This window comes from Cupressus sempervirens, chromosome 2 (assembly GCF_028749045.1).
Source record: "Cupressus sempervirens isolate cs-2001-9-10 chromosome 2, ASM2874904v1, whole genome shotgun sequence".
NCBI classification, from domain to species: Eukaryota; Viridiplantae; Streptophyta; class Pinopsida; order Cupressales; family Cupressaceae; genus Cupressus; species Cupressus sempervirens.
Window position 1 is genome coordinate 729,416,113 of NC_143119.1, and position 10,375 is coordinate 729,426,487.

At 30.3% G+C, this 10,375-nt stretch overlaps 1 pseudogene; it reads right to left on the minus strand.

The window, feature by feature from the left end:
- Positions 1 to 8,436: 8,436 nt before the first annotated feature.
- On the minus strand, positions 8,437 to 9,220 carry LOC149575455 (E3 ubiquitin-protein ligase ATL6-like; annotated as a pseudogene).
- Between the last annotated feature and the right edge of the window lie 1,155 nt (positions 9,221 to 10,375).

The following is a 10,375-nucleotide window of genomic DNA, read 5'->3' on the forward strand; positions in this document are numbered from 1 at the left end:
AAAATAGAGGTATACAAATGTAGTCTAAGTTTTAATCTTTGTTGCATAGTTAACAAAAACCATAATGTGGATGCAAGACACTTAGATAGTTTCATACATTTCTATTTATAATCCACTAGATAAGCTTAAGATATGTAGTGATAGTTCGATAACTCTTTTGTGGATATTGTACTTGCCAAAGGAGAGGTTCACAATGTAATTGAAAATGGTAGAGCTTGAAACAAAAACTATTACATAACCTTGTTGAAGATGAATTCATTTTGAAATGGATGAACCAAACTTGTCACTCTTCTATTTTAATGGATTCGCATACTTAAGAATTGGTTTTTGCCCCTTACTTAACATGCATATAAATGGTTTCTTAAGAAAATGATACATGTGTTGTTTTTTTCAAAAACAATACAGTATAGACTATGCATGAAGATTATTTGGAAAAATGTTGATAATCTTCTATAGATCCAAAAATGGCTTATATTAGCTTGGATAACTAATGTTTGATTCTATGAAGCAAACACTTTACCAAAGTGACATTTTCTTTGGACAAAACTTTAGATTATAGAGTGGCTGATTGTTTTGAAACTAACTAACTAACTAACTATATATATATATATATATTTAAAATCTTATAAAAGAGATGTTACATATATATTGAACAGCTAATGAAAAGTAATAAACATAAAAGAAATTCACATGTTATGCTCCCCTTCATATATTTTTGGCGTACAAATTGCATACCAAGATGCAATTGCTAGTTTATATAGCAGAGTTAGTGGTTTACATTTCCAAAATCTTGATTTATTTTTAAATTGTTATGTGTAATGATATTTTTATTTATTGAAAAAAAATAGAAGTATAAAAATAAATTATTTTAGAATGGTTATAAAAGTTTTAAATAAATTTTAAAAATTTATGTGTATATTTAAGTTAGTTTCTAGAAGATGGAAAAATATAGTCATGTATAAAACAAGAAACAAATTCAAATTTAAATATTATCCATACATATACATTTTACAATTATTTTTAACAAATAATATAAAGTAAAATATTGGTTTTAGTCTACTATTTAGGATCAAAATATAAATGCAACATTAGTATGAGACAATTCATGATTAAATATAAAATAAATAGCATAGAATTTAGGCTCGCCTTAAAAAATCTTATAGGGAAGATGTATTTATTTTCATTTACTATGGTTCAACCTTTAGTGTGTTGATTAAATGATGGTATTATTGTCATTTCCACTATGGTTGAAATCGGCACTTGGTCATTGTGATCATGACTTTCTTCATTCACTAATTCATTGTGCTCATGAGTTTGAGCCTCAACTTTGTTAATTAATTGAGAATGACGTCCCCATTTTGTGGCATTATTGATTAGTGAGTTAAAAGTGTTTTACATGGAATTGAATGACATGTTGTACCAACATCACCAATCACATATAAACTTTACTAGACATTTTTAAAAAAAATTGAAAATTCAATTTTGAATATTATAAAAAACTTATGTTTAGTTGCACTTGTCACTTTAATTAATCTATAAAGATAAAGAGAGAAAGTGGAGCACTAAGCATCTCACTAGTCACTACTACGTGAAAGTGAGTGATTCTTGTGCTTTTGGTCAAAGGTGTAGCAAGTGATGAGAATGGAATATGTCTCAAGTGTCCACTTCTTTAGACATTCTATACATCTTTAGTTTCAAATAGAAAAGATAATAAGGCTGGGATCCCATGGGCACCCGCTTCCTTAAGCATATAGTGGGTGTTGCTGAGATTTTTTAGGGATATTTAAAAAGGGAAGCGGTCCTATGGATTTATAAGTGAATCTGCTTCAAAAAAAAAAAAAAACATAGCTACTAAATTTAAGGAAGCTTTTGTCTCATGAATTTAAAAATAAATAAATAGAATTTATTCATAAATTTGTTTGGTGGGAATTCATTTTGGTGGGAAAATGAAGTGTAGATTGTTAACAAATGGCATAATTCTTCCCTAAGCTAGTGGGGCTAAATTCAGCCCCACCCCTTTTTCACCCGCTCAAATTGAGAGGGCTAAAAACTTGAGGCTCCTATTTTGTAGGAAAAGATTCCAATTAACCCTTTAGCCCCACTATAAAAGTATCATGGAGCCACCCGCTCCACAAAAATAGAGCCTAAGCCCCTCCCATAGGACCCCTGCCTAAGTATTTATTTTTATTCTAATAGATAAACATAAAGAGTTCAATTTGTAATGAAGAATTTTTTGGACTTCATATAAGTGAAAATGACACAACTAGTTGAAATTTTCCGCACTCCATAAGGACTCTAGGGTGTTTCTAGTACAAGATTTGAATGGCTCAAGTCATTCTGAGGCTGAATTAAGGCCATGAATTCTGATTGTAAGATAAGGCAAGCGACAAAATTTGAGTGTCATTTGCATTAAAAATGCCAAAATTAAGCATTCTGGCTTAATTATTATCCTCTCTCTACGTTTGATATATACAAAAGATAAATTATCCTCGAATTTAATTTTTGATAGGAGAGCAACGTGAATAAGACATGCATATCTTGGTATGGAATAATAATGTCTGAGTAAGCTATTTCAAGGGACGTTACAATCTTAGAAGAAACTTGTTTTTCTTTTTGTCCGTTAATGGCTCACTATAATTAAGCTGTGATGCGATAAATAGAAGTTTGAAGGACTTTACATTTATATAATATGGAGGGGGTCATATAGTCATGAACATACAAATTGTTCATGGAAAATTATGCATTCATTCAGTTAGGAGTTTGACCTGGCTTAGCTTTATAAGGTGGAAGATAAGGTGTTGGTGAAATGCACGAGAGTCATTTTAGTAATTTGTAGAAGGCTCATATTACTTTTCAAGCTATATAGATATTCTGATATTGCTAGCACGATTTAACTGTGTAGTTTTTTGAGTCAAATTCATTGATCCATGGTCCATGAGTAGTGGTTCACATGAATCCATTTCTTATAAAAACAAATGAAACACTTAGCATCCATTGGAATTTGGAACACATATTGATGAAACATGTCTATGCTTATAACTTAAAGTAGAAAGTGATCTGTCATGTTGAAAGATAAAATACAATGGAGATCAAACTAAAAAAGAAAGAACTTGAACAAAGCTTGCAATAAATAGCTGAGTATGAAAGCTACATAAAGAGACACTACTATAATACAACTTGGTTGGATACTACAATGATAGATATAAAAGGATTTGAAATTTATTGCATTTTTGGAGATATGTCCTCCTTATCAACTCTTTGTTTAGTTGTATTGTATATGTCGTACATCTTTAGAGTTCATTTGGTTGTTGGAATAGGAGTTGGAAATTAGAATGGGAATTTCGATTTGTGATTTCAAATTCTTTTGATTCAACAAAACTAAAGCTCGCACTTGCACCAGAAAGAGGTGCAAGAGCTACGCCGATAGGTATTTAATTTGAAAGTATAATTGAACTTTTGCATGATAAAATTATAGAAAGCAATCTACTAAATAATAGTGCCAAATAGAGTTTGTGGCTTTTGTAGGTTCTAAAAAAGCACTATACTAAAATACATGGAAAAAATTTGTTTTATTCCTAATTACGAATCATCTCTATTTCAAAAGGTGAAATGTTATAATTTGCAAGTGAATATTTTTCATGAATTGAAGAAACAAAGTAATTAAACAATCAATACTTTAAAAGTGAGTGTAGAGCTCATTCTCTTAATTTGATAAAATATTTTAAATAAGGAGCACAAGATCAATACTAAAACCAATCAATGCATACCAAAATTGATCACATAAGGTTGCAAAACATAAAAAACTAAGCCCATGTACAATATATTTCAAGAGTTAAAAGATAGTATCATTTATTCTATTGAAAAAATACTAATAATTATAAAATAAAAGCTAATGAACTATTGGCATTGATGTATTTATAATAGCCTTGAGCTCTGTATAGGTTTCATCCACATTTTATCACAAATATGTCAATGTATAACCTCCCGATTTCAATTTATCATGCAACCTTTTTACAAAAGGAATGTTGAACAATCTGATTATTTTTTAAGAAAGAGATTTGTGCTGTAAACCACTCCATTATATGGAAATGATATTCCATCAAATCCAAGAAGAATTCCACCACAAGTGTGATGCACATGCAACAAGGGCATACACAACTCAATACAATATTGCAAAATGATAAAATTGCATCACTTCTACTTTAAAGATAGGAAACAAAATTAAATGAAAAGGTTTTCCTCTTGTATATTCTGCTCTTCAATAAAGGTTCGTATCACCAACAATGTGACTTCTTGAAATTGTTGATTTAGGTCATAAGAGGAAATGTGAGTTCTAGACCAATGTTCATAGAAGAAAGGTGTATACATTATTTTACACCTAAAATTGTCCTTTTCACTGAGATATTGGTTTTCTATGACCTCAAGCTTAATTGTCATAACCCAAACTACATTGTATGCTTATTATTGAAAGAGACTCTTGAAAGATGGAGCTAAATCTAATTAATTATTTTTTGTTGATATAGGATGTGGACAATGTAATCCCTACTATTTTGAATAGAGGTATAGATGTAAACAAAGATGAGCATCTACCTCACTCTGAACCCATTTATCTCACAAAGACAGAAATATAACCGATCATTTTCCAAAGTGATACAATTGCATATTAAAGAATAATAAATATCTAAGACAAGATGACTAATTTTTTTTTTACCAACCTAATATTGAATCTGTATCCATTGTGAATCTCTCCTCATTCTAATAGAAAAAGACTTTATTTAACCAAATGACACATAATTGAATACAATTTTAGTAAAAGATAAAGTGACTAAAAGTGGACAACCCTTCACAATGTTATTTCGCTGAATTAGGGTAAAAAAAATAATGGGCTTGAAGTTGGTACTAGACTAAAGCTACTTCACACCCAATTTTATTAGCCATGGGTTTATCATAAAAAAGAACAATATTTTATTAATTGTATAATTAAAATGTTTAAAATTCAGTGTGAGTTAGCATTAAAAGACGCTAACCTTAACTAAGTTTATATCAGAATCCATATTGAGTCTTTGTGCTTCAAAATTTGTGTTATTTATTGAAATTCAACATAGTTGATTTTTAGCAATTTTGTATCAGTTTGTCAAGGTGTAATATGCATTCCTCTGTTTGTTACTATGTCTTCCTTGAAGTGGTTTGTTAATATTTTTGAAAATATAGAGAATTAAAAAGTTCAAAAAATGACAAGATCTAGAATCCTCTATGTTTTTTCCTTTCTTAAAGAAGTATTTGGATGGAGGAATTGGTCTCATGTCTACCACAAGAGCTTCATTTCCACTCAAGAAGAGTTCAACTTGACACCTTGTAAGCTGTAATTTTTCTTAACTAAACTAATGTGACTATTAAGAATTGTAAAGGTCAAAAGATAGATATGACCAATGTTGAGATTTTTTTTTACTAAATGTGGTTACTCTGAAAATGTTTGAGAGCATATCAGCTAGAGTTTGAGATATTTTATGTAGACTAGTGAGCCTATTCTGAATTTTGAAGCTCAGGAGATAAATCTATCAAACATTTTATACCTTCAAATATGTAATTAGCACAAGCTTTGTAGATATTTCCTTAGTGTCTTCAAAATTTTGCAATTATGAGATTCTTGGGTTTTCAATATTATTTGATTATAGTTCACAATTTTATAATATTTTTAAGTTGGTGTGAAAAATATTTGAGATGTAGTATCCAAGGCATTCCCAACAATTTTAATAAAGTACTGGGGCCAGTGCCTTGAGGGGTAAAGGAAAGTGTATCATCTGTGTTCTTTCTATCTAGGAAGATATCTCCTATGTAATTGTGTCATAATATAGACATTACCTATTCTATTCTTTGAAGTAATATGAGATGCATTTTCAAAAAAAAAATGCTTTGGTAAGTTTTATTTGTTTGTTTTATTGATATCTGGCTATAGTTCACTACAGGGTTGTAGAGAATTAAGCAAGGTGTAGAACCATAATTGTATATCTAACAATGCTCTAAATTCAAAGAATATCAAGGTACTTTGCACAGATGATCTGCTTTATAGTTATTTGCTACTATGGACTTTTTAAAATCATTTTTGAAGCAAACATAGCATGCAATTCTTCGTGTTGTTATGATGCATAATTTTATTTTCGTATTTTGTGAGAAGATATGGGTTAGAGTGAGGATGCGAGTTTGGAAAATGACACCTCATGGAAGGGCAGTGAGGATGCAAGTAAGTCAAAGAGGAAGAATAATCACTACAAATGTATAGCCACATATGTAGATGTACCTTCTGCTGATAATGTACAAAACAACTAGAGTGTGTAGTAGCTCTACCATTGCATGCTCAAGTTCACACAATCCCCATGGGATTCAACATGCCCTACTCTAGAGGTGTACATGGCCCAAATTTTGGTCCTCCTATGCTTCACATTCTCACGTAGGTTCAAGTATACATGCATGATTTTCTAAAATTCTCTAAGCTATCATTATGCAAGCTCATTGATAGACATTTTCTTGATCATTGATAATGATTAGGTTTCCATAAGCTATATTACACATTAGTTTTGCATTTATTTTGATAAGTTTCTTAGAAAGGAATCTTCAAGATAACTCTATAAAAAAGAATGAATGAACATCCGTTGATGTGCATTCTACATTTAACTACTTTTGGAAAAGAATGAATATCCTTTGATGTGGATTTTATAGTTAAATATGTTTTACTTTGGAGAAGATCTATATCAAGTGTATCATCATATGTCTAGTCAAATTCATAAGGGAGGCTCATGGTTTTGATAATACTTAGTGTATAAATCTACAATTTTCTCCATTTGTATTTGTCTACTTAACACATTATATTATATGAAATCAATAAAATCTAAAAATAACGTTGGATGCTCCAACTATATTTGGAAATTTGGAGGTATTCATGATAAAATTGGAGTGTTTCTTATGATAATAATATATCACCTTAATGCAAGAATAAAAAATTGGCAGATTGTGTTAATGATTATTTCACAATTAGTAAGTAAGAAATTCAATTCAAATGTAACTCAAAAATAAAGTCTTAGGAATGATTCTAAACAGAAAAAATAGATTTCCAAATAAAAATAGAAAAATCAAATTCCAAAATGAAAACAACAAAAATAGGTTACAAATATCTTCAATTTAGCTAACAGAGAGCTTTAAACTTTATCTAAAAATGATATGAAAACCACCTATTCAAAAACCTTGTTTAAAACTTGGAACAACAAAAATTGCCATAAATTATCTTCATAGTTATATGCATAAATTATCTTCATAGTTATATGTTATATCTATACAGATTGTACAATTTTTTTGCATATCATCATATGAACAAATACCAAAAAGAGATATATATATAGGCATAAAGTGATAGCAATAAGAGCTGTGAACTCTTCCCACTTTCTAAATCTCTTCTTATAGAAGAAACCTTTAAAAAAATGTAAGTTTCGGTAAACAAATTCCCTTTTCCTTCAACCAATAGAGCCACTCAAATTTTCTTTTACAAAACCTCTTGGGATTCAAAACTACTTCCCTTAGCTTATCAAATAACATAATTGCTCAAATTTTCCTTCAAGAATCTTAACAAACCCCTTGGAATTCACTTGAATTTTCTTCGTACACACTTCCTCGAATTCATGAAACCTTTGGGATTCACAAATTTTACTATACAGATCCCCTTAAATTGACAAATTTTATTTAAAAAACCCCTACCATATCCACCAATAGATCAATCACTATAATTTGGATAGCATGACAAACCAAAACCATAACCACACACTTAATCCCTTATAGTAATCTAATGTAGCTGATGTAGCTGAGAAGCAGGGCTTTCAGAAAAGGACCTCAAAATAGCTAAAGGATTCATACTTGTAATTCTGCCCCACCACTTAGATCTCATCCGTGACTTCTAGACACGATAAGAATTTGGTATAGCTCTGATATCGTATAAGAATTTGCCTAAGGCAATAATTCAACACCAAGATCAAGAAGCTCAGTAGATAGCACAAGAGAGACAAATGATGATCAAATGAGAATGAATATCAGATAATTAGTAATTGGAAGAATACATTAAAAAAGTGTCTTTTATATAAAGGCAATTGATATGACTAGGAGTCAGCAAAGAGATAAGCATAACAACTAAGCACATGTCCACCAAGAGTTTGTGCATAAATGTATGCGCAACAATAAGAGGATAAGAATGTAAGGTGTATCTCATAAAGACATGTGCTCAATTGGAAACAAACTACTATGTTGTCAACATGACAACTCATGTGAATATGCAAACTCCTAGGTGTCTACATGACAATTAATATGTTAATGCATTAACCTAAGTAAACTTAAGTAAAGTGTAAATAGTAAATACTTATTTACACCAACACATACTATACCCTGCATCATGGCCTAATCCATCATCTTGACCTTCAAGCTTGAAGAAACTTCCTGTGACCTTGAATGGTGTATTCCAATAGAACTGCAACTTTGGTACAAATTGGGAGTTAATCTGAAGGGCATAGCGATGTACCATTTTGTCAGCTTCTATAGAACTTTGCATACATAAACCAAAGAATGCCCAATCGAATGCGATTGCTACACCTTTTTGTTTCCTCTTAGATCCTTAGCCACTGAGCTCTCGTCCACCTCTATAACCCTAATGACTTGAGTAGATTCATACTTAACTGTGACCAAAGATTCATCATTTTCACTATCTATAATGATGACAAATTTTTTCTCAAGAAAAGATTCAACATTTCCAAATGGAACTCATATAGATTGACTCTACAAACAAGACAAGTAATGTGAGAACACACCCACATGTCGATGCACTCAGAATGAAAAGCATGGTTGCATTTCAAAAGTAGCCACAACATTTCCTCATCTTGGAAATTATTTAAACATACAATGTACTCAAATCCTTTAGGTAGAGATCTCAATAATGGTTATAAAGCTTTCAATAATTACTTTATCTAGTCCATGGGTCACTTCTCTAATCAAACCCTCGACATTATTTCAACCTCCACCAAACCACACTCAGTCGTCGGTGGCTATCTAGCCACAAAAATGGTTTTTTCTATATAACTTTTTAAAAATTTTGTGGAAAAAACTAAGTCTTATCCCTTCATATGCTAAACATTTTTTGTGCCTGCATAGCATTTTCCCACTCAGCCCAACCTTCTTCTTGCACCATTTCTAAGAAGAGATGGATGTAGATTGAGAAGTTTTCTGACAACTATTTTTTTGATGTAAGATAATTTCCTACTGTAGGAAACTCCAAAGGGAAAGCCTATTGGCTAATTAAAATTGAATTAGTGAATTTCTCCCACATCTCTTTTTTAAGTAGGAACACGAGCAATAGAATTCATTCCAAATTTCATGACATTCATCTTTTTTTGACATAAATGACATTAAATCAGTTTATATACCTATGATAAGATTTGACCGAGTGACCTACTAGTTCACCCATAGGGATCATATTTGAAAAAGAGGATGTTTACAAAAAGGGTGGGCTTCCCATTCAATGGTGATGAAATTTATCACATGCAGTACCTACTTTTCAACTTGATTGCCATGTCAAATTCATGCCCCCAAATCGATTTGAAACTCGAAGATAATTTGAAAATTTGATCAAATTTGTGAAAGTCAAAATGAGCAATTCTAATAACAAATATTTTAGTGGTATTGTAAATATTCACTTTTGGGTCAAAATATGAATACAAATTCCAAATTTCAATTCTGATTTAACACACCAAACTAAGAATTAAAAATTAATTTCAATTTTTAATTCGTATTCCAATTGAATTCTCACAAAAAATAGACCATTAGAATGGGATAAGTCATAATAAGGCTCTCTTACCCTCTTTATATGTATTGGATAGGTTTCAATAGGTGAACATTTTCTAATAATTTAGTTTATATTTTAATTATATAATAAGTAATACTTCTTAAAATATAATATTAGAAGAAGTTAATATAATCTATATAAATATAGTATAGCCTTTGGGATGATTATGTAAAAAAAACATACATCAACATTTCAAATAATAGTTTATGATCTACCATTAGTGTGTTGCAAGAGAGTTCAAGGAGGAAAAAGTATGAGTTCATATCTCTCTGTGACATTTTGATGATGATCATGGGGTAGGATCTAAAACATTGAATATTCAAGAGCTACTATAAATTCATTATCAATTCATATTTAATTATCATATATTCTTCATTTCTTCCAATTTCTCAATTATTAACTTTATTGAAACAAATAAAAAATAAAACAAAAGTCTTACTAACAAATATAGCATGTATCAATAATTAACTATTTGTTTATATAGTAGTTGGAATCATGATT